Source organism: Pinus tabuliformis, chromosome 9, assembly GCF_031772625.1.
Source record: "Pinus tabuliformis cultivar Carrire ecotype Pingquan chromosome 9, CPIR1, whole genome shotgun sequence".
Lineage (NCBI taxonomy): Eukaryota > Viridiplantae > Streptophyta > Pinopsida > Pinales > Pinaceae > Pinus > Pinus tabuliformis.
In genome coordinates this window covers 770549134-770575826 of record NC_142307.1, presented here as the reverse complement: position 1 = coordinate 770575826, position 26693 = coordinate 770549134, and positions in this window count along the sequence as shown.

Genomic DNA, 26693 nt, shown 5'->3' with positions numbered 1-26693 from the left:
TTGCAAGTCGTTGCCAAAAGGGCCAGTGGTTGAGGGTTTTGCTAGTGCACAATACACTCTGTACTTGGGTCAAGCCCCCTTAAACCAAAAAAAGGTTCTGTTGCCAGGACAAGGATCTACTTAAGGGATATGTTTTGGCATCTGTTGAAGAAGGAAATACAAGAGTGGGTTGAACATAAAGAAAGAGAATTTGCAGAAAAAGAGAACAAAAACCCTCGATTATCAGTTGAAGACTGGTTGCAGAAGTATATCTTCGAAGAGAAATACAAAATCTTCTTTGGTTTGTTCGACATTGAACTGTATGAGTGGGTATCTAAGTTTACCGAGCATAAGACTTTTTTTAAAGGAGACAAACCTCAGGAGTGGAATCCTGAATTGATATAGCGACTCAAGAATGTCAATAATAGTATCTAAAGAGCTGTTTATTTTTCAATCAATAGAATTTTGGGAGGATTTATCACTAAGTTTGCGATAGATGTGATCGTGTCCTATAGCAAAGTTGAACAAATATTTTTCAAAGGACCACGAGGTAAGATCTTAAGATCTTTTAATATATAGATTAGGATGTTATTGTGAGAAAAGGGGATTTTACGAATGTAGTTAGATTAATGTTTGGACGAAGAGGGAATAATTCTGAACCAGGACCAGGGTCTATGTGAAGTGGAAACCTATATAGAGTATATCGTGAACCAAAGAAATTTATTGAGACTGACTATATCCCCTTGTTAGGAGGATATGAGAGCTAAGAAGAAAGAAGTAATCCTACAACCACATGAGATTCCCCCTCCCATCCTGAAGGCATGCTGAAGTTAGGAGTTGAGAAGAATCAGGGCATCTTTTGGATTCCCCACCCATCTACTCCCCTTAACCCCCCATCCCCCTCCACATAATTCCCCTACAACCGCTCCCCCTCGCCCGACACCTAGCCCCCCGAGAAGGAAAATGGACAATGACATTAAGCTACCTATTTTTAGAGGACTAGGATTAGAGGGTCCTGATTAGTTCTGGTTTTTATCTGATGTAGTATGGACAACAAGACAGATCACTAGTGACGATGTACAAAAGGCAAAACTCGTGATGTCACTACGAGAAAGAGCGCTAAAATGGTATATGAAATACTCTGTGACTAACTTGACTGCTTCATTGGATGAAATTAGGAAAGCACTAGTATTAGAATTCAAGAAGCCGAAATTGGAATCGTAGTGCATCATGGAGCTAAAAGAAATCAAACAAATAGTGATTGAATCTGTGCGGGACTTGGATCAGTGATTCAAGGTGTTGATGGGTCAAGTAAGCTTTAATATACCCCCAAAATAGCATAAGGAATGGTTCATAGCCGTGCTACTATTATAGGTCTATTTGGGCACATCACTCCCATCATTCAGATCAGTACTATTAGGGCTCATCAAACCCTTATTAAGTTGCTACATGCCCTAGACAAGTCACCACATTGAATGCCATCATTCCTAAGGGTTTCCTAGCCTGAAGACATCCTGAAATGACTCCTCGAGGGACCAGCACAACCTTGGTCAAGGGTAAATGTGCTGCAAAGCACTTAGGCCCATTCAAGCCTACTCTACAAAGCACCTAGGCCCACTTTGACCTGCGTTGGACAAGATTGAGCAAAATATTCATAGGGTTCTGGGAGTATTCTTTAATTCTAGATCATTCTAGAAGATTCCCACCTCTTATCCTCTCCTATAAGCTCGAAATTGGATAGGGAATGAATCAAATAACCTCCTATCCTCTTATCCCTTCCTCCATGGAAAATAACTCCCAAATTGGAAAGCCATTCAATGCCCAATTTATGACAAAACCACCTGCATTTCCCTATAAATTGAGCGTTCATCATAGTGATCAAGGGCTGGACTTTGAGAATTTGTAAGGAGATACTGTTGTTTGAGGTTTGAGATCATAAGAAAGTATTTTTATACTGTCGGAGTGTTGTGCTTTTGGTGTCATGAAGGATGGAACTCGAGCTGAATGAGTGACATGGGATCAAACTTCTTTGATTGTAACTCTTCCTTCTACTTAATAAATCCGTTTACAACTTTTCCCATATTCTTGTCTTTATGTATGATGATTATATGTGTAAATGCTTTCGATTTCATTTGCTTATAGTAGATAGATCTCTTGCTTTGATTGGTTTTTCTCCTTTGTTTATGATTGTAGGTACTTATCAAGCGGATTCAGTTCGAGAAGGAGCGATGGGAGCTATTCAAAGGAGACAAAGGAAAGTGAAGGATAACAAGTAGGTCCCTTGTCTTATTTATCTTTTATAGGAAAATGTTAAACTCTTTAAATCTGTTGTTCTAGGTGTAGGTACCCACCTAGGGAAGTTGTATTTATTCGTAGATGCAAAATTCCACATAACAAATTGGCAACCATACTGGGGAATGATCATCATTCCAGGTAGTTTATCCTCATCCTAGTGAACCCTATTAGACTTTACTTGCCTCCATTTATCTTATTTCAGCCTTTTGTGTTTTTTTGGTAAAAATTGTGCTTGAATGTCCCTTTAATGGCCTCTCTAGCACCAGCGCAGGCTTGGTCTAGATGCATAGCATTGCATAGCACCCTTGGCTTGATGACAGTGCTCTGAAACACACTATCTCCCATTCAGGGCTGCGTTGATACTCCTTAGGTAAAAAATCCAACCTTTGGCTTGGTTTCTCCCAAATTTCCTTATGTTTTTGCTTGCTGAAAGATCAATGATAGTTGCGTCTCTGAAATCAATTTTTGTTTCCTTTCCTAGCCCTACTTTGGCCTTGGTTGTTTAGTGTTTCTTATATGTTTTATTTATCATTATCAATTCATTGTCAAACTTAGATTATAGTCGATTAATCTTTGCTCAAAAGAAAGTGTCGTAAAAGTCTTCATTTCTTTCGAAAAGGAATTGTCGTAAAGTCTTTGTTCTTGCAAAAAGATTGATTGATTGTATGTTCATCTCAACATTAAGGGAATTGAAAAGAAAAACTTGCATTCTGCATTGAAAAATTTTGTGTGTGCTCATAGGAATAGTTTAGGGAAATTGCATTATGTGTGCTCTTTTATCTTTGTCAAAGATTTGATTGCTCTATCCCTTACTAGCTATAGTTTTCATTGTTAATTGAATGAAAGAATGTTTCTCATGTTAGTTGCATTATAGGAATTGCAAACATACATCATGTGGTGAACCTTGAAAGAAAAATTCTTAAGAAGATCAACTTAAAAGTTACCTCAATTAACCTAATGGAGCATTGTAACTTAACGCATAACATTTAAAGGTCTAGGCTAGAGACATGTTCCGACGTTGTTAAACATAGCAGTTGTCGCTAATTGTCTGCGATACATTCCGAGTGTTATACCTCATTCCACATACGTAAGTATATCATAGCATTTCCACGTACCTTCAGGTATAAAGGGCGGTGTTACAATACGTAAAGTATAAAGGAATGCTCTTGCTGTGCGGTTTCGCATTAGATAGCGCTAACACGAATTGGGCCTCCATGTACTTTTGGGTATATATGGGAGGACTACATTAGGTTGCTATCCATCCTTAGGTAACCGAGTCGGCCGCCTTGTACATTGTGATACACCAAACACAACATTCGGGAGATTGCCTGCACGTATGTTAAGTCCTTGGTTTACTGAGGTAGTATATTGTAGTTCACAGTTGCTTGGTAATCCTTTTGCCTAGATTATCCCTCTTTTGTTTTGTTATGTTATTTTGATTAAAATAAAATTAATTGACCGCGGATAACATCCTCCACCCTCACTTAGTTTATCTTAGGTTGAGACATATGGCAACAACTCCAGAGTCCACCAATCAAGGAATTCCTTTTAATGAGAATCCTAGGCCTTTTCCTGCTTTTGGAAATATGGGTGCTCCTTATATGGCTACATTATCCCTTCCAGGATTTACCATTGGCTTGCCAGTATGGTTGTTTTCAACCTCCTTGGTTCAAAATATTGTGATTTCTCCACAAGCTAGTACTCCTCCAACTGGGAAAAATCAACCTCCAGTTGATCCTAAATTGACCCTTTGCCTTCTTTCTCGGTTGTTTCTTCCTCCCCTTCTTCCTCTTCACCTAGTGAAAGTATTGGTACTAGTAACCAAGTGGCTAAGAATAAGAAGAAAGGGAAGAAGAAGAAGAAGAAGAAGAAAATTCAGCAGGGGGGCAACAAAGAAACCATTGCTTTGAATGAAACTTCTGATGAGAAATTGTCTGATAAGCCTCACAAAGTTCGATATCCATGCAAACTTTGTATAGGAGACCATATACTTCGAAATTGTCCTGATATTCCTCAGATCTTAGAAGAATGCTCTTCTTTTTCACATCATCTTGTGTCATCAAATTTTGGAGATCATGCTAGTGACACACCATCAACTAGTGGTAGTAAAGTTCATGGAAAGAAGGGTAAAGTTAAGTTTCCTTGTAGGTTATGTGAAGGGAATCACCCCATTCACCTGTATCCCTATCTAGATGAAGCCAAAAAGGTGTTGGATAACCATCCTGCTTCTCCACAGCGACTTCCATCTGGTTATAAGAGACTCTCCCTTAATCCTTCACTAGTTGATAAAGTGATTGACCCAACTCAACCGGCGGTCAAACCCACTCTATCTGAATGTGAATCCCATGTGTCTATACCTGACCAATCACAGGTCGAGGAAACAGTTGACCTGATTTCACCTTCAGTTAATCGTACCTTTCCCATAAAGAGTGAGTATGATACCACTCAGGTTCTTTTCGTTTCTTCAGATTCCAATGAGCTTGGAGGCAACCCTCCTGTTCCATCAAGACAGGAGGAAAATCCTCCAATTCTCGTAACTCAAGGGGGTAATTCTCTCGTTCTTACGGTACCCCCTCCAAGTAGTCTAGTCACTTACTTTGATTGGAATCGATTGGTAGGATGTCGTCTTCCTTATTATGTGCCTTTCTAGATCATAGTACAGGTTTGTAATATGATTGTACTTGGCACTATTATAGATGAAGGTGCATCTGTAAGTATCCTTTCCTCCACTGCTTGGCAAGCGCTCAGTTCACCGCCACTTGTGCCTGTTACCCAGAATCTATTGGCTTTTAACATAGGAACCAATCAACCATTAGGGATCCTTCCTCAGTTGCCTATTACTTTGGGAGGAAAAATTCCTTATCTTAATGTGATGGTAGTCCCAAGCCCTTTAGATTACAATTTACTTCTTGGGCACAACTATATTTATGACATGTGAGAAATTGTTATAACACTCTTTCGAGTGATGTGTTTCCTGCATGAAGGAAGAATTGTCACTATTGGCCATCTTTCATTTCCCGGTCCAAATATGGCTTCCAGTCAACCATCTTCCCTAAATGGTCCTTTTGTCCCAATGGTATCTTCCCCGCCATAGGTCAATTATGTGGCAACCCATTCCATGCCTACATCAACTGATGATCAATTACGTGATGTTGTACATTATGTACTAGGGGCATTAGAACCAGATCTCGAATTCCTTGTTACAGATCCCTTCCAGAGCATTGTTCTCCCATCTAATGAGAACCTCTTGGAAGTCATGACCTCTTATGGGTTGTGAATAAGGAATATGAGGATAGTTCCTTTTCTTGTGTCAACCTCATTAAAAAATGAAACAAAGGCCATGAGGATAGTTCCTGGTCTTGTGTCAACCTCGTTAAAAAATGAAACAAAGGGTATGAGGATAGTTCCTGGTCTTGTGTCAACCTCATTAAAAACTGAAACAAGGAATATGAGGATAGTTCCTAGTCTTGTGTCAGCCTTGTTAAAAAATGAAACAAAGGGTATGAGGATAGTTCTTGGTCTTGTGTCAACCTCGTTAAAAAATGAAACAAGGAATATGAGGATAGTGCTTGGTCTTGTGTCAACCTCGTTAAAAAATGAAACAAAGGGTATGAGGATAGTTCCTGGTCTTGTGTCAAACTCGTTAAAAAATGAAACAAGCAATATGAGGATATTTCTTTTACTGTGTCAACCTCATTAAAAAATGAAACAGGTCCTAGAGCATAGTTCCTTGTCTTGTGTCAAGCTCATTAAAAAATGAAACAAGGAATCTGAGCAGAGTTCCTTGTCTTGTGTCAAGCTCATTAAAAAATGAAACAAGGTCCCCTAGAGAAAAGTTCCAATTCAAGTCTTTGATTAGATCTTGTAAAATCCCAGTCGAGTCTTTCACTTGATCTCATAAATGAACCTTCACTCCATCCACCTGATAGCCACAAGTAGTCTACCTAGGTGAATGAAATGAAGCTTGGGGGGAATACATCTAGAATCGAGTCATCATGTTGGGGGCATGTAAACTGAATCCAAGCATAGTTTTTCATTTCAAGCTTGCGTAAACATGAAACTGAATCCAAGCATATTTTTTTGCTTCAAGCTTGTGTAAACATGAAATTGAATCCAAGCATAGTTTTTCATTTCAAGCTTGTGTAAACATGAAACTGAATCCAAGCATAGTTCCCTATCGTTCAAGCTTGTGTAAAAATGAACCCATCTCTATTTTAACCCTCGTGATTTCCATTCTATCGAACTCTTTCATTAGATGAGCTATGGTTTTTCTCCTTCCATCGTCACTATCTTCTTGGTCGATCATATGCTTTCACTTGGTTGTTTTACCCTTTTTGAGGAACAATTGCAACGAGTGGTCTTATTAGCCAACCTCTTCACATAAATCAACATGTTTTGAGAAGTTCCTACATCACTGGAACCAGTTTCTACCCTAGAAACCACTCGTTCCTCTAAGTGGAGTCCTCTTTAAGCTCTTTTCAGACTCTTGAAATATGAAAAGATTGCCAAGCGCTTGTCCTTTTTAGCTCGTTAACAGATTGGAAACGACATCTACTCAGTATAAGTTTAACCCTTTTCTGGACTGAGATAGATTATTTACGAAAAATGAATACATTGATTGAACATGGTCAATAGGTTCTCTCTCGTATTATTTTACACTTTTTTAGACTTGAGAGACAAATCTATGAAAAAGAACTTGTGGAGTTTTATTTTTGTCCCTTTTCAAACTCTCTAAACATGAAAAGGATCGAGTTATCATTGTTGTTGAACTCATTAAAACATCAAATAGTGACAAACTTTTCCATCATGACAAGATCGAGTTTCACCTTCTCTAGGCTCATTAAAACATAACATAGCGATGGATTCACCCGAAGGGTGGAATTATAAAACAAGCATATGTTGTCCTCCTCAAGCTTGATAAAAATAAAGAGGTATTGGTCAACAATGACTGGGGAAAATGGAAAAAGGGGTAAACCACTTTGTGGTAGCAGGTCACTCTTAAACATGACACTTTCACTTCATCTCTATGACTACTTGGGTTGGGTTATCTGCTTGATAGTTATCATACCTATGGTCTATCATACTATCCATTACTTTGGTTTTGGGTCAATGCTATCAATTCATTCAGTTTCACCGACATGTTCAAGAGAAGTCACTTAGTTAAAATCATCCTTTGCAATACTCATAAACCTTCATTTTCATGACTGTCATTCCTGAACCTTGTGTCGTCAGTCACTTTTTGTCTCCAAAAATTATCACAATCATTTCGTGTCATTGATGTGGGATACATCAAGGCCCTCTTGCAGTGAGTCACTTCTTGTCGACATTAGCACATTATCCAAGAAGTTGACCTAGAAACACACTTTCAGTACCTTGGGGCTTGCATATATCAATGGCAAGTTTCTCACTTACGACGATAGGTTGACATCACTGGCCTTCAACCAAAAGACTTTGTATGGTGTTCGACATCAAAACATCCATTCACACCATGCAGAATGTACTGCAGTACCTTGAGGATCATTATCATCATCGATGATCTCTCTCGTGTCTGTTAATGGCTTACATCATTGGATGGTAATCAAATGGTGTCTTCCCATGTTTGAATTCAGATCACATATTCACATGGTTAGAATCATACTTGAGTGAATGATTGAATGAGATAGAAGACCCTAGATCTAGTTTCATCCATCTGGGCTGCGATTTCAGGAAATTACTAAATCATATGTACGATGGATTTACACTGATCATCATCCCATCATGGGTCTATATCTGTAGATGACTATCTATGTACATGTAATGAAAGTTTATATGCTGAGCATGGGTATGCCTTCCCTCAACAATTCATGAACAATCGAAAATATCATGATATTATGTATTGTAATTGATGCAGGTCACCATCCGATTCAGAACCTCCTCATCACATCGTAAAGGATATCACTCGACATTATCATTTTCAAATTCATGCTTTATGGGGCAACTGTTACAGGTCTATTTGGGCACATCACTCCCATCATTCATATTAGTACTATTAGGGCTCATCAAACCCTAATTCAGTTGCTACATGCCCTATACAAGTCACCACATTGAATGCCATCATTCTTAAGAGTTTCATGGCCTGAATACATCCTGAAATGACTCCTTGAGGGACTAGCACAGCCTTGGTCAAGGGTAAATGTGCTACAAAGCACTTAGGCCCATTCAAGCGTGCTCTGCAGAGCACCTAGGCCCACTTTGACCTACTTTGGGCAAGATTGAGCGAAATCTTCATAGGGTTCTGGGAATATTCCTTCATTCTAGATCATTCTAGAAGATTCCCACTTCTTATCCTCTCTTATGAGCTTGAAATTGGATAGGGAGTGAATCAATTAACCTCCTATCCTCTCATGTGTTCCTTCATGGAAACTAACTCTAAAATTGGAAATCCATTCAATGCCCAATTTATGAAAAAACTACCTCCATTTCCCTGTAAATTGAGCACTCGTCATAGTGATCAAGGGGCTGGACTTTGAGAATTTGTAAGGAGATATTGTTGGTTTGAGGTTTGAGACCATAAGCAAGTATTGTTATACTTCTGGAGTGTTGTGCTTTTGGTGTGATGAAGGATGGAGCTCAAGCTGGATGAGTGACATAGGTCAAACTTCTTTGGTTGTAACTCTTCCTTCTACTTAATAAAGTTGTTTACACCTTTTCCCATATTCTTGTATTTATGTATGATGATTATATGTGTAAATTCTTTCGATTCCATTTGCTTATAGTAGATATATCTCTTGCTTTGATTAGTTTTTATCCTCTGTTTATGTTTGCAGGTACTTATCGAGTGGATTCAATTCGAGAAGGAGTGACGAGAGCTATTCAAAGGAGACAAAGGGAAGAGAAAGATAACAAGTAGGTCCCTTGTCTTATTTATCTTCTATAGGAAAAGTTTAAACTCTTTAAATTTGTTGTTCTAGGTGTAGCTACCTACCTAGGGAAGTTGTGTTTATCCATAGATGCAAAATTCCACATAAAAACTACTGCCACATTTTAGGTTACCTTTAACACAATAGAAGGTTGCGACTCAAGCTGAATCATTGGAGATTGCGATGAAGCTAGAAGCTTTGTTGATTGGAAATACTCATGCAGGAGTAAAACAGATTCATAATCAACTAGCCAGTTTGACCTTGGAATTGCAAGATCTCAAGAAAGTTAAGGAAACTCGATCAGAAGTATGGTATACAAAATACAAAGCAGAGGGTCATTATAAGGATCAATGCCTTGTGTTCAAAGATGATTTGGCAAGTGGAGCACCTAATTTAGTAAACCCAGGGCTTCGGTGTGGGATGTGTAGAACAAGAGGCCAATATCACTCTAAAGATTGCTACCTATTATAGAAGTATGTGCAGACCCTGATGCAACTATTTTGCAACTTTTGTATATCAATAGGTCATGATGAGAAAAATTGTCAAAGTTATGACTTGATGATGGAGCGCACTGCTAAATCTTATAGACTACAAGTGAAAGGACATACAAATGAGGAGCCAATCCAGCACGCTAGTTGAGGAGGATTTCAAGGACGAGGAGCTAATCGAGGACGTGGAAATATTATCTATTATAACTACGGACATGCAAGACACTTTGCAAGGGACTGTCAGAACCCTACGACAACCTAAAACTATTGTAAGTCTTTTGATCATGTGACAGAAGAATGCCCCATCCTTATCATGAAGATGTAGGAGAAAAGGAACCAGCAGCCTGCAAAAAATATTCAAATGATGATCGCTAAGCCAAGGTAGGATGAACCACACATTAGTATTGTAACAAGAAGTGGAGCTGTGATTGGTTGTGACAAACTGATGGGAAAAAGGAAGCTGAAGCTACATGGATAAGGAAAACTATTGAAAATTCCCCTACATTTGACATTCAGAAGGAAAAAAAGGTTTTCATGAAGGCAAGGTAGAGTTTCATGGATGATGGGGCCTCGATCTCTATGACACAGCCAACTCAGAGGAATAACTGCGACATAGTACCAGTTGCAACATAAGATGTGGATCCAGATATTTTGAAGTCTTTTCTACAAACTTGAATGAAGTTGTTGAGAAACCAGAAGGTTTTGGAGGGATTGCAAGAATTGATAGACTCTTGTGATTCTAAATAAGTACCACACAAGAAGTGAACTAGAAAAGAAATGAGGTTTACTGCAAAAATTGAAGAGTATAACACGGACCAAGTTATATTGGATCTAGGATTTGATGCCAATGTCTTGCCGAAGAAAAATTGAGAATTAATGGGTAAGTCAAAGCTAAAATAGTCAACTATCCAATTGAATATGGAAAATCAACAGAAGATTGTCCCTCTAGGAAGGTTGTCAGGTATCACAGTAGAAATTGATGGAGTGCACACTACCACTGACTTTGAAGTGATTGAGATTGTGGATGATAGTAATCCCTATCCCACATTTCTTGGATTAGATTGGGAATTTGCTAACATGGCTATAATTAACTTAAAGAAAAGGCAAATGATATTTGAAAGCAATAATATGAGAGTTATTGTTCCCTTAGATCCATCAGAGGGAGTGAGGTATACTGAACCTGTCAAAGAAGAGTAGAGCGCGGATGACATTGACAACATTTATAAAATAAAAGTAAAAGAAGAAGAATGGATTAACCCTACTGCAAATGGAAAATTAACTTGGGAGAAAGATAGTTCCTACACTTCAAATTCAGAAGAGGAATTAGAGAACTGGAAAAATGGGTTGCATGAAGTGTCTACAAGGCGATGTGCAAGGATCACTAAAGCAATGCACTGTATGAAAGGTGAAGTATGTGATTTTCCTTTCTATGCTGGTTTGGATAATATAAATACTTTCTTTAGAGATTATAAAAGATAGGTACCCGAATGTCAAAGATTGTTAGTTATGGATCAAGCACTGAGGGCTACTCCTGCTAGATGGTGGGGTACTCATAAGAAGAATATAGGAGACTGGCAACAATGTAGAAGATTGATGTGGGTAAGGTTTGGTCAAGTAGAAACAGATCTCGTAGATAAGTATGATTGCCAGTCTGATCTTAGAGACCACATACAAATATGTATGGTAGCTTGGGGAGAAATTCTGTGAGAATAATGGGTGCATGGCTTCATCCATACCCTGGAGACAATTCCTCGGAATTGGTATATGGAAACAGAGCTTCAACATGGTACTGCTAGCTGGGAAGAAATGGTTGATGGATTTATAATGACATTCAGATTTGAAGATGATTGTCCAAATAGAGATGTAGCTCTGAATATAGTTAAGAAGAAGATTTTTGAAAATAAAGTTCCAGTTATCTGGCAACCTCATCGGGCTGCACAGATATGTAATGTAATGGAATGTTATAATATCACCGCGAAAGAGGATGAAGATCATCACAATATTAACATAAAATAATAAGAAGGTCATCATGAAGTAAATGGACCTGAGATTGAGATGTCGGATATAATGAAGCCATTAAAGATAAAGAAGGTGAATATAGGGGCAGAGGTTGAACCAAAGTAAGCAACAATAGGAGTTTACTGGGATGAAGGCACAGTCAACAAGATAATAGGTCTCTTACATGAATATCAGGAGTTGTTCCCGACTAAGTTTTTAGATATGAAGGGCATAGTAGGGTATTTTGGAGTTATGAGGATTCCTCTAAAGCCTGATGCGAAGCCTATCAAGTAGAGACCTTATAGATTGAATCCAAAATATAAGGAGAAGGTGAAAGAAGAATTAAACAAAAAGTTAGCATCTGGGATAATCGAACCTATCGAAGAGTCTGAATGGATAAGTCCCATGGTAGTTCAGGAAAAGAAGGAAAAAGGGGAAATCAAAATTTGTGTTGACTTAAGGAAATTGAATGATGCATGCATGCATGACCCCTTCCCTACACCATTTACATATGAAGTATTGGACAATGTAGGAAGACATGATGCCTATTCTTTCACAAATGGCTTTTTAGGATACCATCAGATCAGAATTGCACCAGAAGATAGACATAAAATGTCTTTTTCTATAGAGTGGGGATTGTACTAGTATACGGTGATGCCTTTTCGATTAAAGAATGTGCCTGCTATCTTTTCCAGAGTTGTAGTTACCACCTTTAAAGAATATATACACAAATTTTTGGAAGTCTACTTTGACGATTAGACAGTCTTTGGGCTATTATAGAAGCATATGGAAAGCTTAAAGTTGATGTTGGATACATGTAGGCAATACCAGATATCATTGAAATTGAAGAAGTATATAGTTTGTGCACCATTTGGTATATTATTGGGACATGTAGTCTGTAAACAAGGATTAATGGTGGATCCTGCGAAGACCATAGTTATTGTGAACCTTCCAGCACCGAAATCAGTGAGACAACTGCACACGACACTGGGACACACTCGCTATTACAGAAATTTTATAAAGGGTTTCTCACAGATAACTGCGCCAATGTAGAGATTGTTGAAGAAAGATGTGACTTTTCAATGGATTGAAGAGTGCCAGAAGAGTTTGGATGTACTAAAAGAGAAAATGGTAACCACGCCTATTCTAATTTTCTCGGACTGGAAGGAGTTCCATGTACATGTTGATGCATCTTACATAACATTGGGTGTAGTGCTAGCACAACCAGGAGCAGGAGAAATTTATCATCCCATAGCATTTGCAAGAAAAAAATTGTCCAAGGCGGAAATAACTATAGCACCACAGAAAGAGAGGGATTAACTATCATATATGCATTATAAAAGTTTAGGCATTACTTGTTTGGAGTGCATTTCAAAATGTTCGCTGATCACTCCGCGCTCAAATATTTGGTGAATAAGCCTATGTTAGGAGGAAATATTTGTCGATGGTTGTTATTATTCCAGGAGTATGAATTCGAGGTTATAGTGAAGCTAGGGAAATTGAATGTTGGGCCTGATCATCTATCAAGAATAGAGACAAGAGAAGAACCCACAAATATCGAAGATAACCTACCTGATGCACAACTATTCACAATCAGAGTCACAGATGATCACTTCGCAGATATTATTCAGTTTCTAACCACATGAATGGTTCCCGCATAGTAAAAATGAAGCAAAAGAAGGAGTTGGTAGTTCGAGCAACTGATTTCCCGTTGATTGTTGGACACTTGTACAAAATGGGACTGGATGAAGTGCTGTGCAAATACGTCCTTGAACACGAACGATAGAGTATTCTGATAGAAGCTCATGGAGGATTCGTACATGGGTACTATGCAGGAAAAACCAATACACAAAAAATTTTGAGAGTTGGGTTATGGTGGCCCACAATACATAAGGATGCAAAAGAATTCTGTCATGAATGTGATGTATGTTAAAGAACAGGAAGGCCATCTAGAAGAGAAGAGATGCCACTAGTACCATAGGTAAATTTACAGGCTTTTGACAAATGGGCTATTGACTTTGTTGGACCTATCGTTCTGCTAGGAAAGAAGACTGGTGTGAGTTATATAATCACTATAACTGATTATTTGAAAAGATGGGTTGAGGCATAACCAGTGAATGATTGCAGTGCAGAAACTGCTGCGAAGTTCATCTTTGAATATACACTATCCTGGTTTGGTTGTCCGAAGATCTTGATGAGTTACCAAGGCACACATTTCTTAAATAAGACCATTGAAGCGCTAATTGAGGAATTTCAAGTTTACCACAAGAAGAGCACTCCTTATCATCCACAGGCAAATGGAACAGTGGAAGATTTCAATAAAATTCTGGAGAATGCATTGCTTAAGTTATGAAATGTGAACATATATGATTAGGATTTACGCATTCCAGTGGTGTTATGGGCATATAAAACAGGATGCAAGAATTTGATGAGCCAAACACCATTTAGGTTGCTATATGGACAAGAGGCAGTTATGCCTATGGAATACATTATGCCAAGTTTGAGAATTGCAATTGTCACAGATATGAAAGACCCTGACACTATGAAGGAAAGGATGTCACAAACACTAGCTCTAGAAGAAGTTAGGTTCATAGCAGGGTTCGTTTAGCAAGTGCAGAAAACAAGGGAGAAAGTCTGGCATGACAAGCATATCAAGAAGAAGACATTCTAGGAAGGAGATCTTCTATTATTATATGACAACAAATTTGTGAAGTTCCCAAGAAAATTTAAAAAACACTTGTTAGGACCATATATCATCAAGCACATCTCTGATGGTGGTGTAGCTTATCTCTCGAAGTTGAATGGTCAGTTGATTATGGGATGAGTGAATGGTAGCAGATTGAAGATATACAGGGACGACTATGTCCCTAGAGCTTCACACTAAAAAAAAAGGGCAGAAAGTCTTAGTGCCACCTACAGTTGAAAGTGGGTGCGGTACTATAAACTACTCTGTAGAAAGGGACTTCATCGAAGGAAGATTATTGCACAATACTAAGGAGTATGTTGAAGTCTAAAGGGACTGCGATAAAGACAAGGTGACTGCACCATGGGGGAAGGTTCATCAAATTTGGCTGGAAATATGACCGTTGAAAGGAAAAATCTATCGTTAAAAGGAAATGTTTGTCAGGCGGAAAGAGTCGATAGTGCGGACACAAATCAACCTCCCTAGGAGCCTAAGACTCTCTAGTGACAAACAAGACAAATAAGAGCAATCCTTCTCTAAACATGCATTTACTATATAAGAAATCAAGTGTTTAGATCCTACCTGTAGTCCAACGCTGTTGTGGCAGTCCAGCCTCGCTGATCCGGATGAGCTCCTCCTTCACTTTGAAACCTGCATCCACTAGCAATCAAACGATTAAATAGCACTTGATAATCTCATAAGATAAAACACATTTAACATATAGACCAAGGAGTATATGAAACAACTCATAAATAACAAGTTATTGAGAAGAATGGACTCATTTGCATTAATAGGAAACAAAAGGAACAATTACAACCTGAGCCTTGGTGTTGTGCAAGTCCCTCCCAGGGTCCATCAAGAGTTCTCCTTTACTTTGACAAAGCTCACCCACTTCCAAATAGAACAAGTAAAGATGGCAATCTCTCCTCACAAGCTTCTAAATGGGAGTCCTAATTCCTACAGCATCTACCCTTAGAAATGTTTAGCTTTCAACCTCCCCTCCTTCTGGCCCAATGCCTGTATTTATAGTGCTCTAGAGGAAGTTATTCAGGTCCACCATCAATGGGATAATCCCCTCTTTGGATGGTATAGCTCCCTATTGATGGGATAAGTTCCTCTTTGGTAGGGGTACATGAACCATCTGGAGGCGCTCAATACACATCGAACAACCTTCTAGAATGCTCTAGAAATGACCACAAGTAACTTTTTAAAGATGAAACTTGCGCATTTTGACCTTTACAGGGGGACGCACCTGCCCCTTTACATACAGAGCGTAAAAGTACGCAGCTTTTGTGAACATTGGGTGCGTACCCGCAGGTAAGGTTGAGAGAACCTGCGTACCCAGAGATAAATACATTTATAAAGACTTTCTCTCTTTTTGGAGTTTGACATGGAGAGCAGAGGCATAAGACTTGCCTAAGAGGATAGCATGACTGTTGATAGAGCCATACTAACTGTAAATAGTCATGGTGACATTTTTTAGTGTAACAGATTGCCCCCTAAAGTGCGAAGCCTGTAATAGATTAGGGTTTTGTATTATCTAGGAAGGGTGAAGCGCTTTATCATTTCAAGGATTATCTCGTGGAGAGCCTGGTCAGAACCTGCAATTTTCAACACAAAATACATGTATAAGATTATATCATCAATGAGGTAGGCATTCCCATACTCAGATCAAAACTTTAACTAACAGACTAACTACTCTGATACAGGAATGATCTTGCAGTACATCATAATCATAGACTTTTGTAGACACAGTATGGGCGCAGCCATCTGTTTATGATTAGTCTACTTAGATAATGAATACAAAACTCCTCGCAGCCTGGATGGTGGAAACTAGATCCAGGGTCTTTATTTCTACTTCCCGAATTGGTACGATTCTAGCCATGCGAATAAATGAGTTGATGTCGAACATGGTAGAAACCACTTGATTACCAGTCGATGATGTAAACTGTTAACAAGTGTGAGAGAGACCACCAGTAATGTCAATGGTTCTCAAAGTACCCAGTACAATCCATGAGATGTGAATGAATGAGTTGATGTCGAACATTTCACGGAATCCTTCGATCGAGAGTCAATGATGTAAACTGACGTCAAAGGCGAGAAACCTGCCATTGATGCATGCAGACTTCAAGGTACTGACGATTTCTAAGTCATCTCTCTAGATAATGTGCTGATGTCGATAGAAAGCGACCCGTTGCAGGCAAGCCCACAACACGAAATCATTTGTTCAAGTTGAAGAAATGTTGCTGTAAGGACTGACTCAGGGATGGTCAAATGGATGACAAGTATTTTGCAGATGAAAGTTTTGCTTGTAGACCTCTTGAACACATAACGACACAACAGATGGTTTGGTGATAAACGACTCAAAGTTAATCCCCGAAACCCGACTGAAGGCTTTCAAAGTGGTTTGATCAACTGTGAGGTAAAGGATTTCCCAACCCAGGTGAATGAAAAGTGTCGTGTCCAAGAGTGGTAATAAAGTTTCTTCTGAGACAAAAGATAACAAATAGGCTCATTCCTCTCTCTTTTCCCCCACCATTTCTGGCAAGTACCTCTTTATTTTTAACAAGCTTGAGGAGGATAACATATGCTTGATTATAAGCTCATCCTTCGGATGAGTCCAACCTAGTTTTGATTCAAACCCTAGGAAGGAGTGGTTCGTTCCTGTTTGTAATTGAACAGGCCCTTTACTGTGAAATTTTAACGAGCCCAGTATAAGAGAAACTCGACGTTTTTCAATTTTAGAGAGTCTGAAAAACTTAAGAAGACTCCAGGTTGAACTTTTTCGTAAATTTGTGTCCCCTAAGCCCGAAAAAGTATAAAATAATACCTGGGAGAACCGCTTGATCTTGCGACCAAGGAGTACTTTCATGATTAGTGCCACTGACCTGAAAAGTAAAAAGCGATCAAGGACACGTCGTTTTATTTCCAGTATCGAGTTTGAAACGACAAAAACCCGGCAACCTTTTCCTATTTTTACGGTCAGAAAAGGGCTATAAGGGGACCGTCTTTTAATTCCGTTTTAACGAGTTTAAAAGAAACACTCGGCAATCTTTTCATATTTTAGGAGTCTGAAAAGGGCTTAAAAGAGAACTCCAAGGTTTCACTTTTTCGTAAGTTTTAACGAGTTTGAAAAAATGATAAAAATGTACTCATGGTTGTCATTTTTTCGTAAGTTTTAATGAGTTCGAAAAGGGATAAAAATGTACTCATATGGCCGACTTTCAATTTAATTTACGAGCAGGAAAAGACGGAAAGAACTCGACATTTTCATTTGTTTTACGAGAATGAAAGATAGCAAAATAATCTCGGGATTTTCATGAGTTTAACGAGTCTTGAAAATAACTGAAATTGACTCGAAATAGGTTTCATTTTTACAAAAGCTTGAAACAGAGAAAAACTATGCTTCAAAGTAGTTTCATTTTTACACAAGCTTGAAACAGAGATAAAACTGTACTTGATGCCCCCTAAGCATAACTGCTAGAGCGCATGCCCCCCCCAGCTTCATTTCATTCAACCAGCTGGATGAAATGAAGGTTGAGTTACGAGATCATTGAAAGACTTAACCTAAAACTGTAAGAAAATTATGCAAAAAACTGAAATAACTAACCTAAATATACAACTTAACATTTACGAGATCTAGTCAAACTCTCGACTCAATTAGAGGAGGATTTGTTTCATTTTTTAACGAGCTTGACACAGGAAAAGAACTATGCTCGGATTCAGTTTCATGTTTACGCAAGCTTGAAACGAAAAACTATGCTTGTTATAAGTTCACATGCCCCTAGCATAATGACGCAAAACGAGGTACATGCCCCCCAAGCTTCATTGCATTCAATGAGGTGGATGGAATGAAGCTTTACTTTCAAGATCTTGGAAAGACTTGTAGGAGCTGTTTCATTTTTTTAGTGAGGTTGACACAGGAAAGAACTATCCTCAAAACCCTTGTTTCATTTTTTAAACGAGCTTGACACAAAATAAGGAACTATGTTCATAACTACTCTCTACAATCTACCGAACAAAAACTTTACTCTAAAAACCTTGATTCATTTTTTAACGAGCTTGACACAAGACAAGGAACTATGCTCTAAAATCCTTGATTTATTTTTTAATGAGCTTGACACAAGATAAGGAACTATGCTCATGACTACTCTCTACAATCTACCTAAATAACCTACCTTTGTTTCATTTTTTAAAGAGCTTGACACAAGACAAGGAACTATGCTCCAAAAGTTCGCATGCCCCCAGTATAATGATGCAAAGCGAGGTACATGCCCCCCAGGCTTCATTGCATTCAACCAGATGGATGGAATGAAGGTTTACTTTCAATATTTAACTTGAAAAGGGAGTTGTTTCATTTTTAAAGAGGTTGAGAGAGGAACAAACTATCCTCGTTAGCCTGTTTCATTTTTTAACGAGGTTGATACAGGAAAAAACTATCCTCGTAACTGATTCATTTTTTAACGAGGTTGACTCAGTAAAAGGAACTTTCCTCACACCAACTGATTCATTTTTTAACGAGGTTGACACAGTAAAAGGAACTTTCCTCACACACACTGATTCATTTTTTAATGAGGTTGACACAGTAAAAGGAACTTTCCTCACAACTCCTTGTTTCATTTTTTAATGAGCTTGACACAAGACAAGGAACTATGCTCATGACTTCCAGTTTCATTTTTTAATGAGGTTGAGACTAGAAGAAACTATCCTCACGGATACCTGTTTCATTTTTTAACGAGGTTGGCACAGGAAAAGGAACTATCCTCGCACACACTGATTCATTTTTTAACGAGGTTGACATAGTAAAAGGAACTTTCCTCGTACTCACTAATTCATTTTTTAACGAGGTTGACTCAGTAAAAGGAACTATCCTCTACTCACTGATTCATTTTTTAACGAGGTTGACACAGTAAAAGGAACTTTCCTCGTAACACCCTGTTTCATTTTTTAACGAGGTTGACACAGGAACAAAACTATCCTCACACACTGATTCATTTTTTAACGAGGTTGACACAGTAAAAGGAACTTTCCTCGTACACACTGATTCATTTTTGAACGGGGTTGACACAGTAAAAGGAACTTTCCTCACAATCCTACTTTCTAACTATCTATATAACCTATCCTTGTTTCATTTTTTAACGAGGTTGACACAAGACAAGTAACTATCCTCAAACTAACTGATTCATTTTTTTAACGAGGTTGACACAGTAAAAGGAAATTTCCTCGGAATCCTTACTGATCATGGCTTCCAAGAGGTCTTCATCAGAAGGAAGAATAGTTCTCTGGGAGGAACACATATCAAGGGACTCAAAAGGGATAAGAACATCATGTTCAAGTAATCCCATAGAGTTTTCCATGTCAATTACCGGATCTAAATCAAAGGAAGATGAGCAAACAGTGAGAGGCTCACTTACATCGGTAACTGAAAACATGGGACCAGTTGCCACATAATTAACCCGTGGCAGGGTAGATACCACTTTAGAATCAGGAACATTTAGGGGTGTCATATTATTGGTAGTTGAAACAAGACTAGGGAACGAAAGCTGGTCTACAGTCACAATACTGCCATTGTGAGGGAAATACATCACGCGAAAGAGTGTCGATACGACAGCTTTCATTGCATAAACATAGTCTCGCCCAAGGAGTAAATTGAAATCCAAGGGACCTCGAACTACCACAAGATCAATACAGACAGTTTTACCTTCCAAGGTAATGGAAAAATTAGGAAGGATCCCTAAAGGTTCACTAATGGTTCTGTTAAAAGCTTTCAGATTCTGCGTAATAGGCACAAGCTGAGGCGAACCCAAAGCTTTCCAAACAGTTGAGGATAAAATACTAACAGAAGCACCTTCATCTACCTGTGTACGATGTATGTCCCTACCACCAGCCTTGACAATGATTTGGAAAGGGATGGAGGAAGGAAGACGAGGTTCTGTCAGTCTATTCCAATCAAAGGAAAAGACCTCAGTACTTGGAGGGGGTTCTGTAGAAACAGGTGAAATGCCCCCCGGCATAGAAGAATCCGATGTAACAAGAAGAACATCAACGGTATGAAGTTTACTCTCGAAAGGGAGAGCGTGATCGACCGAATGTGAAATTGAATCGACCACTTGATCAACTAATGGATCATCAACCTGAGTGACATGAGTTTCACTCTCCAATGGAAAAGTACTTGAATTTAGATCAATTACTCCGTCAGTTGACGGTAGGTTGGGAGAAAGTTTGCGGTAACCAGTTGGAAATTCTTGCTGTAGAACAGTAAGGTTTTCCAACAATGTTGAGGCTTCATCCATGTGAGGGCAAATGTGAGTTTGATGACTCCCTTTGCATAACTTACAAGGAAACCTAACTTTACCCTTTTTCCCAGGAACCTGACTATCACTGGTTGATGGATCAACGGAAAGTTGATGAGGTTTTTCTGACCATACTTCCAAGACCTTTGGAATACCAGGACAATTGACAAGGAAGTGGTCACCCTTACAAAGCTTGCAAGGGTATTTTGGTTTACGATGCATGTCGGAGTTTTCCTGAACACAACTAACACTTACAGTCGTGGTTGGTTGGTTGACTTCTTTCTTATCTTGCTTCTTCTTCTTCTTCTTCTTCTTCCCTTTCTTCTTCTTCTTGGACACCTGGTTACTAGCGTCAAGGCTTTTACCAGGCGAAGAGGAAGAAATGGAGGAAGAAAAATTAGGCGAAGAAGGTAAAGGGTCAACAGAAGGTTGGTGATGTTGAGATGGTGAACTCTGTTGAGGTGAAGCATTCGGTTGAGGTGGAACAATTGGAGTATTTTGGGCCAACGAAGTTGAAAATAACCATATCGGTAAACCTATTGTAAATCCAGGTAATGACAAAGTAGCCATATAAGGAGGACCAACATTTCCAAAGTAAGGAAAAGTACTAGGATCCTCGTTAGGAGGGGTTCCTAGGTTGATAAATTCCGGAACATTTGCCATTATATTCAACTTCAGTGAATTTTATTAACAATTTAAAACTAAAATTAACAATTCACAATTCACACCTAACAATTAAAATTCACAATTCACACCTATGGTCTCTAAAAGTAAAAACAAACAAATTAACACGTGCTATCAAATCTAGGAGTCAAACCATACACAAACAGTAACCTTCCGGACCGAAAACACTAGTTGGGGATGAAATCCAACATCGCAGAATTCAGTACAGAAGTGGCGGGTGGAACCTTTACCCCGGCAACCTGCTTAATGAATAGACTGGACCAAGTTCCTCCACTTTAACCGTCTCGAGTGAAGTGAACCCCCCAGAAAATCCAAGTGAGTCTAGCCGACGTATGCTCCAGGTACAGTGGGATCTTCCCTCCACCGTCACCTTGGGTAGAATCCTAAAGATAATGGTCACTAAGGTCACCAACAGCAACAAATACACCTGGGGGAACAGTCTACGACCCGATAGCATGCAAGGGCAGAGTAACAAGCTCAATCCCCTTGCCGGCTCCTTGACAATAATCCAAGGTTTACCGACAAGTGACCCCAGGCTCCTCGACAATAATCCGAGGTTTACCGTTTGTAGTACGTGCGTATCTGGCGTCTTTCCCAATGAAGGAGGATTGATCCCCTCACTGGTTCGGACACGGTCTCGTGCTTCTCCTTTAAGAGGAGCTTTCCCAGAGCATAAATGTAACAGCTGGATTTATCCTACCACAAGATGAGCTACTTGTTTGGTTTTGTTGTCTTGGAGAGTTAATTAATCTCCTACTCCAAGACACTAGCCTGATCTATATTGGTGCTTCAGAGCCCTAGAAATGTAAAAATTACTAGATGAATTTTAATTAAGCCCGGTGTTATTAAGGCTGTTATTACTCGAATGGGTAAATGGATACGAAACCAATGGTGTTATGACCCGACTCAACTAAATGCAATCGAATATGATAATGTAATATTTTTAATTCGATGAATCCTAACTAAAGTAAGGAGAGAGTTTCCATTCACTTCCAACAATGCAAAAAATTGATCACTAAGAGAAAATATAACAAATTCTCTAATGCACTAATTTCATCAAGAAAAACTAATGCAAATCAATTCCAAACCATTTTTTTTATTTTTATTTTTGTGTAAATTCAAATCAAAGAAAACTGATCTAAATCTACGATTGATTTTTTCAGAATGTAAACTATGCAATTGTAATCTAAACACAATTCACTTGAAAAGTATGCAAATGTAATCTATGCACATTCTTCATTAATTTTCTGAAAATGAGAATTCTAATTATGCAAATGTGATCTATGCAAGAGAATTCTCAAACACAAGATGATTCTAATGTAATCTAAGAACCAATCAAGTGCAAGTCGAGAAAATTGGGTGAGAGTTCCAAAGATCAAAAAATAAAAACACTCAAAGGCGATTAACACTCATACGCAATTTAGCCCCCCCCCCCGGCGAATGAGGGGGAAATTTTTTTGCAAAAACACAAGCAAAAAGATGCAAAATTGTGAAAAGACTGAGAAGAAACCTCCAAGTAATGACCAAAGGAAAACAAATCAAGAATTTCTCAAAAAAGAGACTCAAAACACCCAATTGATAAAAGCTGAGAGCAAGAATGACAATGAAACAAGCTTAGGTGAAGATCTTTGACAGGAGACTAATGGATCTGGGTAGTAAAAACTAAGAAAAAGCAAAACCTAAGAGGAAAAATGTAAAAAATGGAAATTTCTTAATTTTTAGCAGGGTACGCAGGCAACCTGTTAAGCCAGGTGCGGGCCTGCTCTGTGCACACAGCAACAGTGCGTAAAGGTACGCACTGTGCAATACTCAGAGGGTGCGTACTACTGGAAAAACCAAGAAAAACTAAATCTAATTTAACCCTAAGCTAACCCACCCAAATACAAAGTCACGCAGCCAAAAACCAGAAAATAAATGACTTTTCTCAGATCAAAGTTGCATACAAAGGAAAAAACTTTCACATCAATGGATTCCCCAGTATGGTCGCCATTTTGTCAGGCGGAAAGAGTCGATATGCGGACACAAATCAACCTCCCTAGGAGCCTAAGACTCTCTAGTGACAAACAAGACAAATAAGAGCAATCCTTCTCTAAACATGCATTTACTATATAAGAAATCAAGTGTTTAGATCCTACCTGTAGTCCAACGCTGTTGTAGCAGTCCAGCCTCGCTGATTCGGATGAGCTCCTCCTTCACTTTGAAACTTGCATCCACTAACAATCAAACGATTAAATAGCACTTGATAATCTCATAAGATAAAACACATTTAACATATAGACCAAGGAGTATATGAAACAACTCATAAATAACAAGTTATTGAGAAGAATGGACTCATTTGCATTAATAGGAAACAAAAGGAACAATTACAACCTAAGCCTTGGTGTTGTGCAAGTCCCTCCCAGGGTCCATCAAGAGTTCTCCTTTACTTTGACAAAGCTCACCCACTTCCAAATAGAACAAGTAAAGATGGCAATCTCTCCTCACAAGCTTCTAAATGGGAGTCCTAATTCCTGCAGCATCTACCCTTAGAAATGTTTAGCTTTCAACCTCCCCTCCTTCTGGCCCAATGCCTGTATTTATAGTGCTCTAGAGGAAGTTATTCAGGTCCACCATCAATGGGATAATCCCCTCTTTGGATGGGATAGCTCCCTTATTGATGGGATAAGTTCCTCTTTGGTAGGGGTACATGAACCATCTGGAGGCGCTCAATACACATCGAACAACCTTCTAGAATGCTCTAGAAATGACCACAAGTAACTTTTTAAAGATGAAACTTGCGCATTTTGACCTTTACAGGGGGACACACCTGCCCCTTTACATACAGAGCGTACAAGTACGCAGCTTTTGTGAACATTGGGTGCGTACCCGCAGGTAAGGTTGAGAGAACCTGCGTACCCAGAGATAAATACATTTATAAAGACTTTCTCTCTTTTTGGAGTTTGACATGGAGAGCAGAGGCATAAGACTTGCCTAAGAGGATAGCATGACTTTTGATAGAGCCATACTAACTGTAAATAGTCATGGTGACATTTTTTAGTGTAACAATGTTGTTAAAAGGTGCAGGAGAAAGGAATTTATGAAGCACAACTGGTTGTATCTAGCCCCATACTTGCATTAAATGAGAAAATATTAGCCAATCATGGGATTTCTCAGCCGTGACAAGATGGCGCCTTGAAACTTTCTTAGGAAGTGGACAAAAGGCTCAAAGAGTTGAAGAAAAGGGAGATAGAAATACTACAGAAGGTTGTTGGCCCAACCATAGAGGCATTACCAGAAGAGGTGTGCTAAGAGGAGAAACAAATGGCAGTGACAATCCAGCAATATAATGTAGTCTACAATGGAATTGCAGTGAAAATCAAGGGAACGTGGCTGAGTGATTCGGGACAGGTCACGAATGTGTGTTGGGGGCCTATTAGGCGCAGCCCAGATTAGTCCAAGTTTTGGTCAAAGACTCCACATTTTGAGGAGCGAAGCACGTGGAGCTCGCAAAGTTCTCTTCATCGCATAGTGTTTAGGGGCTTTGGGGTGGGTCAAAGTCCCTTATTTTGTAATGAGAATTGGGTATTAGTCCATTATTGTTGGATCCATGGTATGTGGACCATGGTCTTGTAGTAAGGAAAGCTATATAAAGAAGATGTAATACTTTGTTGAAGATAGCTAAGAATAGATAGAATTCATATATTGATCATATTTTTTGTCTTGGGTATGTATTTTTGGGAAGGCTCCATAGCTGAGTGCGTGGAGGCCTTGGAAGAGTCTGCAACTGAGTGTGCAGGCCACCTGTAACTAGGTGTGCAGGTGATATAAGTGTATGTATTGAATATACTTATTAATAAAGAAGAAGAATGGTTAATTATTGTGCATATTTCTGTGTTCATTATCTGTTGTTATAAATATTGTCATGCATGATTTTTATTGAATTATGCAGAAGAATACATGTTATGTTGTTTTCAGATATGTTTAGGTGATAAATGAAAATCTATGAAGTTAATCATCAACAGGAGTTATTTATGTATGAATGGTTGTAGATAGGTATAAAATATAAGTGAATACATGGATGCCAAAACAAAGATATCCCTATGGCTACAAAAACTTGATTTTGCAACCTCCCATAACCGCTTCGGGTGAGACTGCGATTTTCTTCCAAGTCATTGCCGAAAGGGCCAATGGTTGAGGGCTTTGTTTGTGAACAGTACACTCTGAACCTAGGTCAAGCCCCCTTAAACCAATAATTATATTGATATGATATTAGCATGTCATAATTTAGACATTTTAGTTCAGTATTGGCATGACACTGCAAATGTGTGCAACATAGTAGTATCGCACCATGCAGGAAAAGGTATCCATGCTATAATTTTTGAAACCTCAAACCCTAGTGACAATATTGGCCTGAAAGATTTGATGATATTACAATAATGACAATTCAGATGTGTCAGTGGTTTCAATGTTTCTATAGCCAGTGTAAAGTTGTAACAAGTGTCTCTATATGTGAATGTTTTTCTTCATATGTTCTTTTTATTTTTTTTTGTATTATTATTGTTTTTTCTATATAATTGCACATAATGTTATAATCATGCAATGTTAGTCCATTACTATTATTATTATGATGTTTTAATCATCAATACAATTCCAATAAAGAAAATTACAATGAAAACAAGTAGACCAGAAATAGGCTCCATGCTAGGGAAAAACTCCTACATAAGGGAAAACCCAAAAACTTTTCTTCTTTTAAATATTCAAGACTTCCAAGAACTTTGATCAAGACAACTCACCAAGTGATAGGAAATCCACCCAAAGAACAATGCTTCTTTCTTTAACTAAGTATGTTGCTCTTATTTGGCTCGAAATCTTCACAAATATAGATTCCTTCTTAAGTATTTCAGCTTGAAAAACACATAATTAATGCCCAAGTCAAACAAGCATACTTTTCTTCCTTTCCTCCTATCCTTCTCTTCTTTATCACTCTAGATTTTTCTCAGACTTATTAAAGAGTTCAAATTTCTTATCTAGCTCCAATGCGGTTGAATACCTCTCCTTTATATATTCTGTTGTATCGCACCATGTAGCAAAGGTATCCATGCTATCATTTTTGAAACTTCAAACCCTAGTGACAATATTGGCCTGAAATATTTGATGATATTACAGTAATGATGGACCGCGGTTTTGGCTTTCTATATTGTTTTCTGACCTCGAAATCAACAAGACTGTCGGTGGATGTTTTTGTTTTGCAATGTGGTTTATCGCCCGTGTTTTTCGAACTCCGTTACTCTCAGCAAACTTTCCCTCCCCTGGACATATGGCAATCAGATTTATTTTCGGTTTCAATGGTCGAAGAAGACCTCATGGATTACGAGGAGGACCCCATGCCAGAACA